Raw genomic sequence first — 21583 nt, forward strand, 5'->3', positions numbered from 1 at the left:
GTGAGTTCCCTTGTCGTAGTGGACAAAAAGAATGGAAAGCTCAGAATTTGCCTGGATCCAAGAGATCTAAACAGAGCAATAAAGAGAGAGCACTTCAAGCTTCCTACACGTGAGGAAATCATGGCACAGTGTGCCAATGCAAAATATTTCAGCAAGTTAGATGCGTCCTCAGGATTTTGGCAGATGAAGCTGGACGAAGCAAGTTCAAGACTGTGCACGTTCAACACTCCATTTGGCAGCTACAGATTCCTAAGGTTACCATTTGGCATTGCCTCAGCTCCTGAAGTGTATCACAAGACTATCCATATGATCTATGAGCACCTGGAGGGAGTTGATACATCAATGGATGACATCATAGTATGGGGAACCACGAGAACTGAGCATGACGAGAGACTGAAAAAAGTGCTGGAAGCAACAAGGAAAACAAACCTGAAGCTGAATAGAGAGAAATGCCAGCTCGGGGTGACAGAACTGACATTCGTGGGAGATATCCTTAGCAGTGAGGGCATCAGACCAGATCCCAGAAAGGTGTCCGCCATTGAGAATATGCCAAGGCCACAATGCAAAAAGGACGCGCAGAGGTTTAATGGAATGATCAACTACATGGGTAAATTCATATCCAACCTCTCAGAAAAAATAGCGCCACTGAGAAGACTAACTGAAAAGAACATAGAATGGGAATGGAATCATGAGCATGAGAAGTCATGGAGCGATCTAAAGAAACTGCTCACAGAGGAACCAGTTCTGAGGTTTTATGACCCAGCGAGACCCATCAAGATATCATCAGATGCATCACAGAGTGGGCTCGGTGCCGTTCTTCTGCAACAATATGACTACTGGCAACCTATTGCATATGTATCGCGCTCAATGACAGACGCGGAGACGCGATATGCTCAAATAGAAAAGGAGCTGCTCAGCATCACATACGCCTGTGAAAGATTTCACCAGTTTGTGGCAGGACAAGCAATCAGTGTAGAGACTGACCATAAGCCCTTGATTGCATTGTTCCAAAAGCCACTGAATAGCTGTCCGCTTAGAATACAAAGAATGATGATCAGGCTGCAACGCTATACACTGAATGTTGCGTACACACCGGGTAAGCTGATGTATACAGCAGACACGTTGTCCAGAGCTGTTGACCCAAGTGAGCCCGCAAACACCACAATGGATGAAAAAGTGAACGCCTACGTGGACATGATCACAAGTGCACTGCCCATAGCAGATGCAAAAATGGAGCTCATAAAGACTGAGACAAACAAAGATGAAACAATGAGACGACTGAGAAAAAGCATCTTGGATGGATGGCCCAACATGAAGCAAGACTGCTCACCTGATATAGCAGAGTACTGGAACTGCAGGGCGGAACTATCAGTGGTCGAAGACATCATCTACAAAGGAAGTAAAATAGTTATCCCAAAGAGTCTGAGAAGAGAGATGCTAAAAAAGATCCATGGAGGACATCTGGGAATCGAAAAGTGTAAGAAAAGAGCACGAGAGGTGATGTACTGGCCACGAATCAACCAAGATGTGACAAATGAGGTGTCAAACTGCACAATATGCCTGAAATATCGAGCAAGCAATCCGGTAGAACCACTAAAGCCACACCCAGCACCAGACAGACCTTACCAGAAGGTAGGCGCTGACCTATTCGTATGTCAAGGGAAGGACTATCTTGTCGTCACAGACTATTACTCCCTGTATCCAGAGGTTTGTAGACTGTACACCACCACTGCAGAAGCTGTGATAAGAAGTATGAAAGCCATATTCTCCAGACATGGCGTGGCAAGCGAGGTCTTCACAGACAACGGACCCCAGTTTAACAATGCAAATTTCCGACACTTTGCCAAAGAGTGGGACTTTGTCCACACAACGTCAAGTCCTCACTATCCACAGTCCAATGGACTAGTGGAAAAATCGGTCCAGACAGTGAAAAGACTGATGTACAAGGCAAAAGACAGTGGAACTGACTTCTACCAAAGCATGCTTGTATACCGCACAACGCCGCTCGAGTGTGGTATGTCACCAGCCCAACTCCTGATGGGACGTCGGCTAAGGTCAAACCTACCCATCCCAGAGAACCTCCTGAAAACAAAAGAGGGGGAGAAAGTGAGGAAGTTCAAAGAGCAACAGAAAGAAAAGCAAAAGTACTACTATGACAGAGGAACACAAAACCTACCTGAACTCCACACTGGTGACCAAGTAAGGTTGAAAGACAAAACAAACACATGGACTCAGAAAGGAACTGTCCTGAGTGAAGTTCAACCAAGATCATACACCATTCAGACAGATGAGGGTGCTGTTCTGAGAAGAAATCGTCGAGATCTTCTCATGGGACCAGCCACAGCAGGTCAAGAGACTGATACTGGTGAACAACCTGATCACACAGCTGAGAACCAATCATCTGAGGCAACAACTCAGATTCAAGGACAATCAATCAGAAAATCCTCAAGACATGTGAAGCCTCCTGAGAGACTCATTGAGCAAATTTAAGGACTATTGTTAAAGAAGGAAGTAATGTTATCTTATTAATTCTTCAAGTTCTAGTGTATTGACATATTTCATGTGAACACACAAAGCAAGGGTAAAAAACCTTGATCATGATAATGATAATGTAAGCTCATTAAATGTTGTTAGTTAAAAGTAAAATACTTTTGTTTTAAGAAAGGGAGATGTAATGATATCAGCAAATAGTGATGATATTTGTCTGTGTTTGATTACTTATGCCTTACAGCATATTTGTCTGTGTTTTTGATTACTTGTGCCTGACCAGCAGAGGTCATGTGAGAGACAAGCAGTCCAGAGGAGTTTTACTTTCAGTTTCATTCTAGATGCATCACAGCATAGTGTGTTCTGTAAAAAGCTGTAGAAAGTCTTGAACAAGACTTTAGATTAAACAACATTCTCTTTCAGAAATGAGTCTTTATTGAACCCAAAAAGAAATCAATACAACCAACACCACCAAACACACGTCATCTGGTCAATCATTCATTTGCTCTTTGCAAATTGGTTGCTGCGTTTGCCTACATAACAACAGCGGCTCCATTTCAAGAATAATCCATTGGTGATAAAATGCTTTGGGATGTGATCAGGTGCTATATCAATGCAAGTTCTTTATTAAATAGGTTAACATCTGTGCAGTTGATAAAAGAATTTCGCAAAATGCATAAAGTATTTGTATGGTAATATTCACAGAACAGAACGTTAATATCTAAGGTTTGTAGCAGTTAAATGTGGAAATTTGGAGGCGATTTTAACCCTACTCGCTCAGCAGAAACCTGGCGGGTGGGTAGTTAAAATCACCCTGGCTCTTACCTGTCCGAAAGCCGCCATGAAAATAAAGGTTTCAATGTTTTTCACCACATTAACAGAAATTTCACATGAACATTGGCTAAAACACACAAGTGTCTACTCTTGTGTGTTGTTAGTTGGTCTGATTGGACTAGGATGAGGGTGAGAGTGAGGGGTGACTAGTGAGATGGGGAAGTGATAATGTAGATAGAGAGGGATGGGTGGAGGTGCAAGGTATGTTGGAGTAGGGTAGGGAAGGCAGAGTGATGGGTATGTGATGAGTGGCACGGCAGGATGAGGTTGAGTTGGCTTGGCAGTAACCTTTCATGATCTACTGAGATCATTGAAAGGTTTGCGCCACTGCAGCCTGGTCTTCCTTATGACACCCCTGCTTGTGTCCTCCTGTGCAATGTACAACCAGGCTGTGTTGGTCTCCTGGGGAGGTCTCTTCCGCCCATTGGAAGGGAAGAGAACCTCCCTGCATGCTGTGACTATATGGAGGGAGTCATGGGAGAGCCTGGGTGCAGCCGTGCACCTCTGTGCAGTGCTTGTCAGTGTTTGCAGCACCTCAATGCTGGAAAACACTGACAGCACAAATGTTGAAATAAATTTGGACATGGTCACTTTAAGGAAACCAGCTGATGATGCATCATCAAGTGACGTTGTTGTATCCGTGTGTTAATGGAGACACGGAATGCAGGAGTTGGTTTAACAGGTGTTTACTGAACAAAGTCTGGAGGTGAACTAAAAGATACAAGACGCTATACAGGCTTATATACCCGAGTGGTCACTACCGGTATTACAGTACACAGGGGCTCTTAAAGGTACGATAGCAAAATACTGCAGATGTTGGAAATCCGAAATAACAACAGAAAATGCTGGAAAAACTCAGCAGGTCAGGCAACATCCGTGGAGAGAAATTTGAGTTGCTCTTAAAGGTACATACACTACAGATGTCATCAGACCTGCTTCCTTCAATTGGCCGGGAAACTCGCTGGGCGGGCTTAACAAGCCTAATCAGGGGAAAGTCATGTCGGAGGCCGGGATGGAGACAGGAGCGGGGCTGCGACCCACCACCGCGTCACCCGCCATGGACCTGCTGAGGTAGGGAAAATCGAGGCCCAAGGGTTTGAATTTCACTGACATCAGCCTGGCCGTGAGGTTGCACTTGCATCAATTTGCAGCCCACAACTCATCTGACTAATTATACTGTCGATTTTGTATCAATTCAAAGTGATTTTAGACGTGCATTGACAAAAAGCTGTTGTATTGAATCAGGAGTCAGGTTGGTGATCTGACTGTGGAGCATGCTGGAGGCAAAGGCTCTGGGTTCTATCTCCAGGATAGTCCCACATGATTGGGTTTTACACCAAGTGTGGTATAACTACAGTCCCACAATGTGGAGACAGGTTTAACCACTTTCTAAGTTTAATTTTGAACCTTCTGAATGTTAGCAGAGAGTCCACTTTGTTGTCTCCTCATATTAAAATGTAATTAGCATTCAGAGGCCGTTGAATAAAGCTCACCCTTGCATGCTTTGGTGCTTGTGCAGAGCTGCATTGTTACTAGGTAGGGACTGACACACGAGCCTGCAGCACAGTTAAGGAGTTTGCAGGTACCGGCCTCAGCCAGGTACCTGTGGTATAACTAACATCTTATAATGCCAATTAGTATATGTAATTATAGGTGAGCCTGTATACGTGTAAGCGGGTAGGTCATAGTAGTGTGATCACCAACCTTGATGCAAGGGGTATATGGTGACCAGGACATGCTGGAATCTTTTCAGTTTATGCAGCTCCTGAAGCTGGTTTACTTCACAACCCGATAATCACCCTCTCAGGAAGACACAGAAATAAAACTAGAAAATACTGCAAAAACACATCAGGTCCAGCAGCGTCTGAAAATATAAAAAAACGGGTTGACATTTATAAGTGTGCACTTTTTGTCAAAACGCTCTCTCAGGTCTGATGAATTGTCTACGCCCAAAGCGTTAACTTTGCTTTTTGCAGATGCCGTGTATTTCCATCATGTTCTGTTTCTATTTCAGCTTTCCGATATCTGCAGCTTTTATCTTACCTCAGATTTCAATGTTTCCTACATTTTTTTAAACATCATCTTTTCATTCACAAATATAGTACAAGATTGATACTTAATGCTGAGTAAATAACAGCCCTGATGTACTTGGGGTGTCACTCAGCTGGGGCCATGGGTTCACACTGCCCGAGGTCTATGAAAAATGTTTATATTTGTTTTCATTAGTGAATGGAAAACTGGAAAAAAGAAGTTAAGTGATTATATACAACAGTCACTTTCTTCACATTAATAAACATTCTATCTCCCCGTAGGGGAGAACAACTCATTTTAAGGTCACAGAACTGAGCCTGAGTGGTGCAATGGCAAAAATATTTGGTTAGTTCTTCACAATAGAGCTTATGTCTGCTGTAGGTAAGCACCTCAATCATTTACTTTCAGTCTGCTTCTTCCTGATGCTTGGAGCCTGGTCTTAATGGCACCATTGCTGAAACTGTGATTGCGCAATTAACCATCTGCCAAACAAAACTATCCATAATATTTCAACCTCCACTCAAGCCAACAAACAGAATAAACATACCTGGGCTGTTCCAACATCAGACCCAAGAGAATCTATCAAAGAATCATAAAAAGTACAAGCGTTTCGATCAAGGTCAGGATCACTGCTAGGTTGCCAACAGACAGGTTTTACTTCAAGTTTCTTTGCCCATTCCCTTGTTGTTCCTCACAATGATTTTTTAACAAGTGCACTCTTTTTCATATCCAGTTTGTGGGACATTTTTCTGCTTTTGGGACTGGACCTATCGTTGCAATACTGAAAGCACTTTCAAGCACTGGTTTGCATAACAAAAACAGATTATCTGAAATAAAAACACATGGCAGGAGAATAGCCTGTTCTCACAGCAAAAGGAGAGGTGGAACAACATAAGCAGTAAATCAGACTGATAAATATAATAAAGAGAAAATGAACATAGGAATACTGAGACCTATAATGGTAAAGTTTAAAAGGGGCATTGCCTTCTTGAATAAATGTTTTGCAAAACCTTTTGTTTGGGAAAAGAAAAACATCCATGTAAGTTTTTTTTCATGATGATTTCACATACAAGTTGATAAAATTTGGACTCCTTCCTAATACTTTTCTCGTGCTCAATACAAAAATCAGCTTCCATAGACAAACCTGTGCAAAATACCTGGGATAGCATTGTCATGAATCCCTCTCCCATTGGAAATGACCCAACCTAACCATTATATGCTCTAGATCTCTCTGGATCAATGGGAAACATCTGTTCAGGCTAAACATTGTGAAAAAGGTTTATTAAAAAACAAGATTACGTAGAAGCAAGAATGAATCAGCAGTTTAAAAAACTGCCAATACATGCCTTAAATTTTCACCACTACTTTAAAACTTTCAAACCAAAATAACAAAAATCTTTTTAACTGCTTTTTTATTTACACACACGCCATTGCCACACTACAGAAAACTGTGCATGTGATAGAATTACATGAATTGATATAAAGAACTAAAGAAAGGCTTGTCATATTTATCTTCAGACTCGGGCAACTTTTGGCTCCTGAATTGTCACTTACAAATCCCAACAAAGACACATTGGCAGGAGAAGTTTCACAACCGTGTGGATTGACAGCAACTCCCCCGCGTCTGAGGACAATTGTAATTCCCTACATACTGTCCTTTCGGACTTTGTGTTGCCGGCGGAGAGCACACATAGGAAATTGCTTTAAATGGTCAGAAAATCATACAGTGCGGGCACTGGAATTTCCGACATGTCCTCCTACTTCCTTAGGATTTGAAGATAAAACCGTCTGCTGTGCAAGATGTTTCTGTATTGTCTGCACAACGCAGCAGTGTCCTCAGCAGTACATACCACACAAGGTCAGCTGCTGGCAGGAAGAGGCCTAACATGTGTAACAATTTAACATTTGACATGTTGAGGAAACAAAGAAATGCACGGAATTTAGTACCTGTGAGCGTGTCTTTTTTTTCTGCTGCTTGCTCGTTTTATTTTATTTTGCTACCTTCCAGATGTGATTCAGTAAAACCTACTAGGAAAAGCAAAGCTGCCCTGGCCGACTGCTCATTTGGTAATTGCACAGCGTAATGGATTTGGTAACTCCAGAAAGGTTAAAATATATATATGCGATTTCCAAACATGGCTGGGCATTTCTAGGTATAATCTAATGGAGACAGCATTCAGGGAACAGGAACATTTATTTTCCCATTATAGAGGTGGTGGTATAATGGGCTGTTACATGGATGTAGCTCTTTTTATATATGTGGGCGTCGCTGGCAAGGCCAGCCTTTATTGCCCATCCCTAATTGCCCTTGAGAAGGTGGTGGTGATCAGCCTTCTTGAACCGCTGCAGTCCGTGTGGTGAAGGTACTCCCACAGTGCTGTCAGGGAGGGAGTTCCAGGATTTTGACCCAGCGACGATGAAGGAACGGCGATATACTTCCAAGTCAGGATGTTGTGTGACTTGGAGGGGAACTTGGGGGTGGTGCTGTTCCCATGCAATGCTCCACCTGATAAAAGGCAAGCTGCTTTGAGCCCCTTATATATTGGTCTTTTAAACTGGGTGACAGGAGCTCGGTGTCTGTGAGCCGGCTTCCAGTACTTATGCTGTTAAATCCACTTTCTACAGACTGGCAGCACATTTTTTGACTGACAAACCTCAGAATCTGACTTAAAAGACCAATATAAAAGCCCTTTAATTAATATAGATGCAACCTGGATTCTTACAGAGGAAAGGGGTCTCAGGAACCTGGTGTGCAGCACAGGTGGCTTTTGATTGACAACCTTCTAGTATATTACAGCAGTGAATACACTTCAAAAGTATTTAATTGGTTATAAAACGCTTTGGGACGCCCTGAGGTAATGAAAAGAGCTATAGAAATGCAAGTTTGTTCTTTCTTATTACAACTGACTAGTGTGATACTGAGCCATATAGACCAGGAAGGTCCTTGATCCAAATCCCTGGTCTGAGCTGAGTTGGCCGATCTCAGACAGGACAGCAGTCGGGCTGTTACAGTTGGCCTCATTGGTTCTGGGCTAGGGACAGGCTATACTAGAGTTCCTTTTTCGGATTGCTATCGAATGCTTGCGTGTGTCAACATTGGGCGAGGGGAGGAGCGGGCTCAGTTGTAATGTCCCAAATGATTGACGAGCCCGATGATAGTCCTTGTCTCAGCTGATACATGACGAATGACATGGAGTGCTTTGAGAGCTTTAGTTGAATACAAACAGTGCAAGGACTGAACAAACCCACCCTATAAAATTAACCAAACATGCTTTTAAGAATGAATAAATATTTAAAGGGTATTTCAAGGTAGCAATCTAATCTCAGTTTCCAGATGTTAATTGTAAACCACTTGAGCCTTGCTGGCGAGTTAAGATGTGATCTGAACCCCAAGGTTACCTTTAAGCTTTGAAATATTTATTATTCTCAAAATACAACACAAAGTGCCACCTCAGAAAGTACTTACAAATTCCAATATATTTCCATGTTCATGTATCCCAGGGGAGGGAGAATTGACATCATGCAGTTCACCTTGACCAATCCTGCAGCAACATTAAGTGATCAGACATCCACAATTGGAATCAACCTGCCCTTCCAATTAAACCAGGATGTCTGGTAGGATGTAGCCTGAAAGAAGAAGAAAATAGGGCTCCTTCCCCTCCCCCAACACACACACCAGATGTTATATTAACTAATCTAAGTTTAATTGTTTTGCCCTAATTTTCTCCCTCTTGTCTTGCAGAAACACTGACCCATTGTAGGCTACTGTTCCACAGCAGCTGGTAACCCTTTAAACCTCACTCAACTGTGAGCCCAGATCATAGAACGATACAGCACAGAAGGAGGCCATTCGGCCCAGTGTGCCTGTGCCGGCTCTTTGAAAGAGCTCTCCAATTAGTCCCTCTCCCCTGCTCTTTTCCAATAGCCCTGCAAATTTTTTCCATTCAAGTATTCATCCAATTCCCTTTTGAAAAGTATTATTGAATCTGCTTCCACCGCCCTTTCAGGCAGTGCAGATCACAACAACTCACTGCGTAATTTTTTCCCCCTCATGTCGCCTCTGGTTCTTTTGCCAATTACCTTAAATCTGTGTCCTCTGGTTACCAGCTCTTCTGCCACTGGAAACAGTTTCTCTTTATTTACTGTATCAAAACCATTCATGATTTTAAACACCTCTATCAAATCTCCCCTTAACCTTCTCTGTTCTAAAGCGAACAACCCCAGTTTCTTGAGTCTCTCCACGTAACTGAAGTCTTTCATCACTGGTATCATTCTAGTAAATCTCCTCTGCATCCTCTCTAAGGCCCTAACACCTTTCCTAAAGTGTGATACCAAGAATTGGCTATAGTACTCCAGCTGGGGCCTAACCTGTGTTTTATAAAGGTTTAACATCACTTCCTTGCTGTTGTACTCCATGGGGGTGATTTTCATTCAGAAGTCGGGAAGGAGGCGGGACTACAACTTTCGGGGTTGTAGTCCCGCCTCCATCGAGATGCGGCCAATCCACGCGATTTTCACTTGATTGACCTTGTTGAGCCCGCCCAGCGGGCTCAGCAGGCCAATTAAAGGCCACCTGGCAACAGGTGACGTCACAGACTGAAATTTCATCTGTCAAGACGTGTTGACAGATGAAATATCAGTGTTTCACAGCTGTTTGAAGCTGTCAAACACTGACAGTCTTACTTCTAACCTGAGTCCTTCTACACAGACTCAGTTAGAAATCTCACTGGCACAGAAAGCTGCAGGCTGTCACTTTTGACAGTTCGCAGCCATTCTGCTTTCTGTGCCGGTTAGATGATGGATTCCCGAAACCTAGAGGAAGGAAAGCTGTAAAGGTAAGTGCAGGTAATTTAAACTTCTTTACACACTTTAAACACACCAAACACACTTACCTTTGCACTCATGCACCCATCACTCACCTGAACACCGACATCTCGACCCCTCCAAGCCCTTCAACCTGACGGCCCGACTCATCTAACGGCGTGGTTTGGAGCCATCGGGAATCCCACACTTCAAGCTTTAAAATAGGGGTTAGGCTAAAAACTGCCTGTTAACCACCTGTTAACAGGCAGTTAATTGGCACTAATCCCTTCCCGCCTCGGGTAGGCGGGCCCCAGTGCGGGGCGGGTACCTGCCTCCTTTGAAACTTACATGGAGGCGGGTTGGGGGCGGGATGGTGTCGGGACCCCCGATTTCGGGACTTTAACCCCCCGCACACCTCCAATCCCGACTCCACGGGTCAATGAAAATCTACCCCTATGCCTCTATTAATAAAGCTAAGGATGCCTTTATAACAGCCTTCTCAACTTGTCCTGCTACCTTCAGAGGCTTGTGTACCTACACTCCAGATCTCTCTGTTCCTGCCCCCCTTTAAAATTGTACATTTAGTTTGGATTGCCTCTCCTCATTATTCCTACCAAAATGAATCACTTCACACTTCTCTGTGTTAAATTTCATCTGCCATGTTTCTGCCCATTTCACCAGTTTATCTATGTCTTCCTGGAATCTGTTGCTATCTTCCTCACTGTTTACTACATTTCCAAGTTTTGTGTCATCTGCAACTTTGAAATTATGTCCTGTATACCCAAGTCCATATCAAAAAGAGCAGTGGTTCCAACACCAAACCCTGGGGTACACCACTGCACAGTTCCCTCCAGTCTGAAAACCAAACCCTGGGGTACACCACTGCACAGTTCCCTCCAGTCTGAAAAACAACTGCTCATCACTACGCTCCGCTTTCTGTCCCATAGCCAATTATGTATCCACACTGCCACTGCCCCTTTAACCCCACGGCCTTCAATTTTGCTAACAAGTTTATTATGTGGTACTTTATCAAACACCTTTTGAAAGTCCATGCACACAACATCAACCACACTACCCTCAGCAGCCCTCTCTGTTACTTCATCAAAGGACTCATTCAAGTTAGTCAAACACAATTTGCCTTTAACAAATTCCTGCTGGCTTTCATTTATTAACCCATATTTTTCCAAGTGCCGATTAATTTTGCCCGCGATTATTGTCTCTAAAATTTCCCCACCACCGACGTGAGGTTGACTGGCCTGTAGTTGCCAGGTTTATCCCTCTCCCCTTTTTTGAACAGGGTTTAACATTTGCAATCCTCTAGTCCTCCGGCACCACGCCAATATCCAAGGAGGATTGGAAGATTGTGACCAGAGCTTCTGCAATTTCCACCCTTACTTCCCTCAGCAACCTAGGATGTATCCCATCCGGACAGGGCGACCTTTCTATTTTGAGTGCTGATGACCTTTTAAGTAGCTCCTCATCATCTATTTCTATCCAATTTCTCTACTATCTCCTCCTTTACCGTGACATTGGCAGCAGCCTTTTCTGTAGTGAAGACAGATGCAAAGTACTCATTTAATACCTCAGCCATGCCCTCTATCTCCACAAAAAGATCTCCTTTTTGGTCCTTAATCGGCCCCACCCTTCTTTTGACTACTCTTTTGCTATTTTTATATGTTTATAAAGGACTTTTTAGTCCCCTTTTATGTTACCCGCTAATCTATTTTCATACACTCTCTTTGCCCCTCTTACTTCCTTTTTAGTTCTCCCCTGTACTTTTTGTAATCAGCTTGGTTCTCTACTGAATTATGAACCTGATATTTATGATAAGCCTCCTTTTTCTGTTTCATTTAATCTCTATAGCTTTAGTAATCCAAGGGGCTCTAGCTTTGGATGCCCTTCTTTTCTCTCTCGTGGGAATGTGACTAGTCTGTACTCAAACTATCTCGTCTTTGAAGGTCTCCAATGGCTAAGAAAGAAACCAAAGCAACAAGATTCTTCCACACTTGAGGCAAGTACTTGTTTAGCTGCCAGCAAGCAGTTATTGTCGAAACAAAAAGGGCAGTTTGAGGTTTAAGGTTGTCTGACACTCCAATCTGCTGGTTGAACTTTGTTAATTCTCAAACATGAACCAACTTAAAAGATGCATGGCAGAGGGTGAAAAGAGAGATCTTAAAGGCTCTGTTCGGGCTGGAAATTAGCCAGGACCCAAACCTGCCAGATCCCAGCCTCATGTGGGGATTTCCATGAGCCTTGTAAGGGGTGGAGTCTACACCAGTGCAGGATGGGGACTCCCAATGTCGGGAGTTCTGGAGTTCCCAACCCCCATTTCATTGGCAGTGGTATGCCCGGTAAGACCAAGGATATTAGGCCACCAAAGGACACATGAGAGCTCCACCTGGATTCATCCCAAAGATCTCTAACATTTTTGAGTGCTTTTTGGCCCCAGTACAAAATTGTCAGCATTTTGTCTGTTTCCATTAGGGGCCCTGGTATCTGTCCCAAGAAGACTGATTTTGGCCACAATTTCCAGCCTCTTGGGGCAGGCAAGCCCCCAAGATATGCCCCTAGTGACGCAAGCTTCTGCCATTCTTATATGAATGAAAGGATCTTTCCTAGTGCTGTAACCTTAAGTGAGGTTATCGGTAGAGGTTGCGGGGGATGGGGGGTGGAGGAAGCGCATGAAAAATGACTTTGATAAACATTGCTGCTTGTAAGGTCCTTGGTACTTCATAGGACGTTCAGTAATAGGACAGATGGTTGTGATGAATCAGCTCAGTATCTGTCCTGCTTTGGTGCAGATACAAATTGCCCAATTAACTGCATAAATAATCTACCTACATTTTGGAAAATATTAAAACTTAGTCTGCACAATATGCCATGTAACAACGTTGTTATTTTACCTACTGCGTAACAAGCTTTTTTTCAGCATCCCACTCTTTTCTTGTTTCCATTCATTGTTATCACAAAATCCTCCAGTCTCCACTTGGAGTTTGATGCACAGTCACTGAATCCTTACAATAATCACTTGCAAATGAAAAGCAGCGGGACATTTCCTGTTAGCGGGCTGAGTTTTGTAAGGTTTTAATTCAAAAGAAGGAGTGGAGACAGAGAACAAATTGCAGCCTGAAAAACAGACTGAAATTACCCCAACCCCACCCGCTTTGGGGCCCACAGTCCTCCTGGCCGTTCAGTAAAACAGTTCGAGAGGTTGCTGAAGATCAGAGAGGCCTGCTGTGATTGATTACTGACGACCATCATCATGTACCTCAGCCTTGCTCTTTTTCAGAAGCAGTAAAGCCTTATGCCACTCTCTGATGTCATGTTGTCTGCCGGAGAAATATTTTACAAGTTGATCACCAGTTGGCAAATAGGGCTTATTTTTTTAAAAACTTGTCTAAATTAAGTTTTCATTCGCCAAAAGTGCTGTTCAAATTTTAAGCAGACAACAAGGCAGCATACTGATCACTGGTGTAGATGACCGGCTGGTCAATTAGGGAAGAAAGACAACAGGCCACAAAGGGCAAGATGTAACATGAAGCAACAAATGATTAGAGTTGGAGAGGGATAAACAAAGTGATGATAGTTACAAGCTTGTGAGCTTCTTTGTTTTCCAGTTCATCAAAGTAGGACAGTAACTTGTCCCAGGCTAGTTGATGAGCAGAGTTTTTCAATCTTGGTCGTAACCGCTAATCACTGAATATCAGTATGACCTGGCACACATCGTTCCAAGTACATTTCTAGGACATTTGTGCAGAGCCTTTTTTTTCCGCCTTGTAAGGCGAGCCAGCTCAGCTGATAGCTTGACATTTACTCAACATTGTTCCGTCTCAACTGTTACCGAGCCTCGGTTAAGTTGTGCGTTGAAATCTCAGTAATTTATCTGTGTTGTTTTATCTGCACGTGCCCCAATCTGTACCAGAGGAGTCAGAGGACTTCTTTGATACTATAAATAATCGTAATAGTTTCTGTGTCAGCCGCTGGTACCAAATAGCTTATCTTGGTGATAAGGGAGATCAAGCAATTTGACGACCTTCATCCATCAATTGAAAGGTGTTACCAAGCTCTGTTTTTAATTGTAATTTGTGATGTTAATGTTAGTGAATGGACCATAAATGGGAAAGAATGAAAAGTAGACGAGGGCCTCCTCCCAAAGTGAATACAATGGAGTTCTGCATTCTCTGTCAAGTCTAAACTGGAACTGAATCCATGGCCAAAATGTAATATTAGTTTCTCCTTTCTGAGAAAACGGAAAAAAAAGTCAACATTTAAAAATGGACCTTTCTCTGCTAACAAACAACCAGTGTTGATGACAATGGTGCACACACAATTAACAGATGATATGTAATTGCTCCAATGTCCCAAATGTACAAGGATTCCAATGTTTAACATGAATCATGACTCCAGTTACCCCACCATGGGTTACCTTTTTCCTGCCTCTTAAAAGGGTGGCCAATTTGTTTTGCTTTCCTTGCTTTTTCCACCAATGAGCACAGAGAACAGACGTATGCCACCCAGGCTGGCCGTCTCCGTGACTCCGATGCATTCTGATTGCGACCCCCCTTCAGTTTTTGTCCCTGTTGTTGTCCTCCCCATGTCTCCATTTGCATGTTAAAATGCTCAGCTGCTCATGAAAGCATGTCAGCCATGTCTTAGTGAAACAGCTGAACATTCAGTGATACAAGATGAGCACGACACACAGACACAGGGAGAGGAGGAAGAGACACAGAGGAGGGGAGATAGAGAGGAAGTAAGAAAACAGGCAGACTGGGAGACAGCACGAAAATATAAATGGGGCAAGAAAAACATGTGGAAAGACCGAGAGAAAGAGACATAAAAACACTCTCCGTGAAGGCAGCCTGTGGCGCCTGCACTGGGAACAGGAAGCACTGGCTTTGCGGAGTTGGACACAGCCGGCAGAATTTGGCAATGCCCCTAATTTCCATCTGATCCCTGTGCGTCCTTTCCATCTGTAGGGAGGCTTCCAGCAGAGGAAAGGAAGAAGTGGGCAGTGGGAGAAATAACAAATTCAAACAATCCTAACCTCACTAGGAATGGTGCTAGCAAACAAGATCAGTCTGAGCTGTGCAAGCATTGAAATTCACAAGGGTTATCAAGCCCTCCAAGCCATGCTCAGTGTGATTGGCTGGAGGGGATGGGGTGGGAGGTCACAACATCTGTGTAGGCTGCAGCTCAGAAAGGGCCACTGTTTGACATTGGGGGTAAGTTGCTGGTACTCCCTGGCAGCAGAAGAACCACAAGCGTTGTTGTGAGGACAGAGAGTGAGCACATTTTTGTTTTGTCCAAAATGTGTGTAATGATGGCTGTGGGGAAGAGGTGCAGCAAAAAAGAATGACCCTCTTTGGATTATAGGACCATCCCCCGGTTAAAGGTCAAAGGTGCATAGGTACAACTAGTGCAACAAGTTAATGCCTCATTCCAAATCCATTGGTACCTGGGAGAAAAGGTGAAAGAGGTTGACTGGCCTTTGGAGAAGTGCCAAGGTAAGTGTATCCACCTTTGCGCACATTATTACTATTGGGCATGAAAGGCGTGGCACACATGTAAATGTTCAGCTGCTGCGCTCTCAGGGAGACAGCACACAAAGCACGGAGGTAATCTTTCCTGCATACCACTAAATTTGCAGGAAACAATTATAGTCAGGCAAACTTATACCTGTACATAATAGTATAAAATTGTGTTGTGCAGGAGTACTGCCGAAACAATGAGCATGTGTGCTGCTTTTCAAAGCCTTTGTTGAAGGAGAGTGGTGGGCTGGGCACAGTGGTGGTGTTCGGGATGCCCAGGTAGTTTCTAACATCTTCCTAAATTGTGTGTGCTTCCTGGCCAAGGTTGTCCACAAGCATAGGGATAAGTTTAGGACTGGCACTGAGCTTTCCTATGTCGAAACGGTTTTCCCAATTTGAGGAAATGGGCCTGTCCCTTTTTGGGCATGAGCCTATGGAGGGTATACACCAGGGTGTATTTTTGTGGGGAGGGCAATGCCACCATCCAGTAATCATTCTCCATTTATTATTATCCTCTATCCATTTCCCAATCATTACCACTGGGCCAAAACTGTGAATAGCAGGAGTATGACATACAGCATGCATTGGAATCTCACCTGTCTTTGGAGATGGTGCACTGGGAATCCATTCTAATTCTGCGTTTCATAGATTTTTTTCCTAGAAAATTATAAAAGACAAAGTGGCACCATGGCACCTTGTCCATCACAGCAGCTCCCATCAAATACTCCACCTGTCACAAGCAGGAGCACAGATCTTAAGAGCTTGTGGAATATAGGTGGTGAGTTTGAGGAGTAAGGTGCTGCACCACTCACACGTGAAGAGGAACAAGGGCAGATGGCAGGAGAGAAGCAGAATGGGCAAGGGATTAAAAACTATTGGACCTGTCTTTAGATGGGAGCTAATGGAGGAGGAAAATAACTTCATGAGCCCATCATGGTTCGTGGAGAATGCGCAGCATTGCCTCTCCAACAATAATGCAGTCATGTGTGAGGTTTTTACTCAAATGTAGATGCTGAATTTTTATTTGGTAATGTTTATGCATGAACACTAAATGCACACCACACTCACCTTTGTGCTGTCTTAAGGCAGGTGTTAACCCAAGTGGAATGCAGTACCAGTGAGTTTAGCATACCAGTGTATACTTCATTGATCAGAAGATCTGACTTTAACATTTTGAACGGAGAATGAAGCCACATTTGTGATATCAGACTATAGATTTGATTTGTTACCAATCAGCCAGAAAAAAGTATCATTAGTTGGAGTGACTGATATGTGTCTGATGTATATTCTGGTCTTGTGCCTTCCTGGCATAATGGAAGCAACAATTTGCCTATAGGCAGATAGGGAATAGGAGACAAAATCAAGTACATAGATATTTTTATTTGTTTTTATGTCAAATTGGAATAAAGGTAAATACCATTCTTATATAATAGCTCCTCACTGTCACACATTCTGATTTCCCATAAGCTATGAGACTGATATGCCACAAATGTTTTATGACTACCCCATTAATAGAGGAACCATTCTAAGCTGTAAAACACCCCAAACTATGACATATTCTGGCCCCAAAGGCAGTGTCATAGAGCTAACCTGTTGGCTAACCTGTCGGGGAACATAGGGTCTAATGAGAGGGAGGAACTGAAAGAAATCAGTATTTGTAGGGAAATGGTGTTAGGGAAATTGACGGGATTGAAGGCTGATAAATCCCCAGGGCCTGATAATCTACATCCTAGGGTACTTAAGGAAGTGGCCCTAGAAATAGTAGATGCATTGCTGGTCATCTTCCAAAATTCTATAGACTCTGGAACAGTTCCCATAGATTGGAGGGTAGCTAATGTTACCCCACTATTCAAAAAAGGTAGTAGAGAGAAAACGGGGAATTATAGACCGGTACGCCTGACATCAGTAGTGGGGAAAATGCTAGAGTCCATTATAAAAGATGTAATAGCAGAGCACTTGGAAAACAGTGACAGGATCGGACAAAGTCAACATGGATTTACAAAAGGTAAATCATGCTTGACTAATCTACTGGAATTTTTTGAGGATGTAACTGATAGAATAGATAAGGGAGAACCAGTGGATGTGGTGTATTTGGACTTTCAGAAGGCTTTCGATAAGGTCCCGCATAAGAGATTAGCGTGTAAAGTTAAAGCACATGGGATTGGGGGCAAGGTACTGACTTGGATAAAGAACTGGTTGGCAGACAGGAAGCAAAGAGTTGGAATAAACGGCTCTTTTTCCGAGTGGCAGGCGGTGACTAGTGGGGTACCGCAGGGATCAGTCCTAGGACCCTAGCTATTCACAATATATATAAATGATCTAGACGAGGGAACTAGATGTAATATCTCCAAGTTTGCAGATGACACAAAGCTGGGTGGGCATGTGTGCTGTGAGAAGGATGCCGAGAAACTCCAGTATGATTTGGACAGGTTGGGTGATTGGGCAGAAGCATGGCAGATGCAATATAATGTGGATAAATGCGAGGTTATCCACTTTGGTGGCAAAAACAGGAAGGCAGATTATTATCTGAACGGCAATAGATTGGGAGAAGGGGAAGTGCAACGAGACCTGGGTGTCCTTGTGCACCAGTCGCTGAAGGTAAGCATGCAGGTGCAGCAGGCGGTTAAGAAGGCAAATGATATGTTGGCCTTCGTAGCGAGAGGGTTTGAGTACAGGAACAAGGATGTCTTGCTGCAGTTGTACAGGGCCTTGGTGAGACAACACCTTGAGTATTGTGTGCAGTTTTGGTCACCTTATCTGAGGAAGGATGTTCTTGCCATGGAGGGAGTGCAGCGAAGATTCACCAGACTGATACCTGGGATGGCAGGAATGACGTATGAGGAGAGATTGGGTCGATTGGGCTTATACTCGCTGGAGTTTAGAAGAATGAGAGGGGATCTCATTGAAACTTATAAAATTCTAACAGGACTAGACAGACTAGATGCAGGAAGGATGTTCCCGATGGCCGGGGAGTCCAGAACCTGGGGTCACAGTCTAAGGATAAGGGGTAAGCCATTTAGGACAGAGATGCGGAGGAATTTCTTCACCTAGAGAGTCGTGAACCTGTGTAATTCTCTACCACAGAAGGCAGTGGAGACCAATTCATTAAATATATTCAAGAACGAGTTAGATATATTTTTTAAGGCTAAAGGGACCAAGGGATATGGGGAGAAGGCAGGGACAGGGTACTGAATTTGGATGATCAGCCATGATCTCATTGAATGGCGGAGCAGGCTCGAGGGGCCAAATGGCCTACTCCTGCTCCTATCTTCTATGTTTCTATGGTTTTATTAGTAAATAAAATTGGTAATTCTTGAAATTATTTCCCTTCGGCCTTATCCCTTCTGTGGGCAGAGAAATCTCACTTACTGAGCACATTATTGTGGAATGAGTTAATCGTTATGATGGCTCATTTCCTACAACAGTTCCATTGAGATTGAGCACATGACAGTGACTTTACATTGTGAAACATTAACAGAATTGTAATTGAACAATCTGTGGTAGAAGTATTTTGGAGGAATGTGTCACATGTCATACATAAAGAAGGAAATGATATACTAATGCAAAATAAGTGTTTCTCCGTTGTCAGATGCGATTGGCTTGCTATGCATGGTTTAGAGGGTTTGTTAATTTCACTGCACGCACAGCTCAAAGTGATTTGTTTGCCTGCACTGTTCCTATTGGGGTTATAATTGGTTGAGTTTATTACATTTCCCAGTGCCAATTAAAGCCATTTCTTCCTCTGCTGGGAGGGTGCTTGATTCCTACCTAAGTTCCAGAACCACTAGGTTAAAGTAAGAAGTGCACTGACTGTGGGATGGGATGGGATGGGATGGGCTGAACATTAATTATCCCGAGGTGAAAGGGTGTTGGTTGTGGTCCTCCCACTCTCTGAGGTAAAGTACTTTTATCATAGAATTATATACAATTACGTAGAATCTACAGCATAGAAACAGGCTATTTGGCCCAACTAGTCCATGCCAGTGTTTATAAGCCACAAGAGTCTCCTTCAACTCTAATGATCTCTTCCTACTCTGCCCCGATAACCCTCTATTCACTTCTTCCTCATGCATGCATCAAGCCTCCCTTAAAATGTGTCAATGTTCTCGGCTTCAGCCACTCCCACGTGGCAGCGAGTTCCACAATCTCACCACTCGCTGGAAGGAAATTCCTCCTAAATTTTTATTTGACCTGTTAGTGGTTATTTTATATTTACGCACCCTTGTTCTGGACTCAATGCTGAGTGTCAGCCGTGGCTCAGTGGGTAGTGTAAAGTCTGTGTGTTATATTGCGAATTACTACACAGACCACAAGAGTAAACTTTAACAGGACTTTACTATTCGAAGGTCAGGGCGGAACTGCCCAATAAATCATTACACAGCACTTATATACCCGTGTGGTCACCGCCGGTATTACAGTATACAGCAGCCAAGATAAAGTAGTGCAACCCCTAAAATAGTTCTCTTAAAGGTGGACGGTTACATACAATAGTTCTCTTAAAGGTAGAACGGTTACATACACTACAATCCTCCCTTTTTAGCTTACAATATACCTATTCCCCATTAAACATAACATCATAACATATATTCAACTTCATGTAAAAACAGTTCACAGATGTAGTCTCTGCGGGAAACAGTTCACAGATTCAGTCTCTGCGGAGGCGCCTCCTGCGCTTCCTGACTCGGTCGGGATAACGCCTCGGTGGTGTAGTAGTTCTCGGTGGTGTAGTAGGTTCACGTTGCTGGGGTGACTCATCCAATAGTCCTTCACTGGACTTAACAGCTTGAACTTCCGTAACTTCAGAACCAGCCTTGCTGACTTCTAAAGGCTCGAGTACCTTGGGAAGTTTTCCTACTTCCAAACTGATTTGACTCAGTTCGGAGGGACCCCGTGCGTGACCTGGTAGAGGTGATAATGGTTCAGATGGGTCATCATCTTCTGCTTCGTCTTTTCCTTTTCTGCTTCTTGGAGACTCTCTGGGCTCCACTCCCAGCTGCATGCACAGTTCCTCCTCCTCTTCCTCCTGTTGCCGTATCAGCGCCACCATCTCCCGGTGTTTCTTAGACTTTTCGTGATTCTTCATGGTTTTTTTACTTTGGAAGACTTCCCCACAAGCTGGGCAGAACAGGTCGTGGTAATATTCGGTGTCGTCCAGGTAGTGGTAATAATCGGTGTCATCCTGAGCTAGGCCAGCGAGAGGGTCCTCTATTTCCTCCATGCCCAGCTGGACGTTAGCCAGCTTTTGTTCCAAATCCAGACATCTCTCCTGAAGAGACTTCTTCATGCGTTCAGCTTCATCCAGCTTTTTCTGGGCTTCCTGCAAGTCTTTTACTAATGACATCATTTGTGATTTCAATACTTCAACTTCATTCGGAGATTGATTGATCGGACTATTCAATCCCTCTACTGGAGCAGCTGTTTCAGCATTCTGTTGTTCTACGTTGCCATGAGTCAGCGTACTCCTGGCATCCAAGGGCTGCTCTGTTGCAATCTTCTCAGTCTGTGTTGCAACCTCAGCTATTTCAATAACTTTTGAGAGCTCCGAACCCCTTCCCTTTGAAGATTGAAGCTCGTGTTCAAGTTTTTCCCATTTCAGAGTCTTGTCCCTCAGCATATGAAGGAGTTGGCTGACCGTTAACTCTTCTGACATCAGATGTTTCCCAGTATCGTCGTCATGTGTTTTTGACGTATAGGCTGCAGGGCTGTTTGTAACCTTGCACTGGGGCTCCTTTGCTGCTTTTAATTCGCCATCATCCGCAGCCTCCACCATTCGAATTTCAACAAATGAATCGTCCGGTGATGCTGCACCCAACTTCAGTAGGAGCTCAGAATTCATGGCAACCAAATCAGCCTTTTCTGCCTGCAACCTGCTAACAAGCGCCTTCAGTTGCTGAACATCT

The sequence above is a fragment of the Somniosus microcephalus genome, chromosome 21 (assembly GCF_052327205.1).
Source record: "Somniosus microcephalus isolate GS21.2 chromosome 21, FLI_Smic_1.0, whole genome shotgun sequence".
NCBI classification, from domain to species: Eukaryota; Metazoa; Chordata; class Chondrichthyes; order Squaliformes; family Somniosidae; genus Somniosus; species Somniosus microcephalus.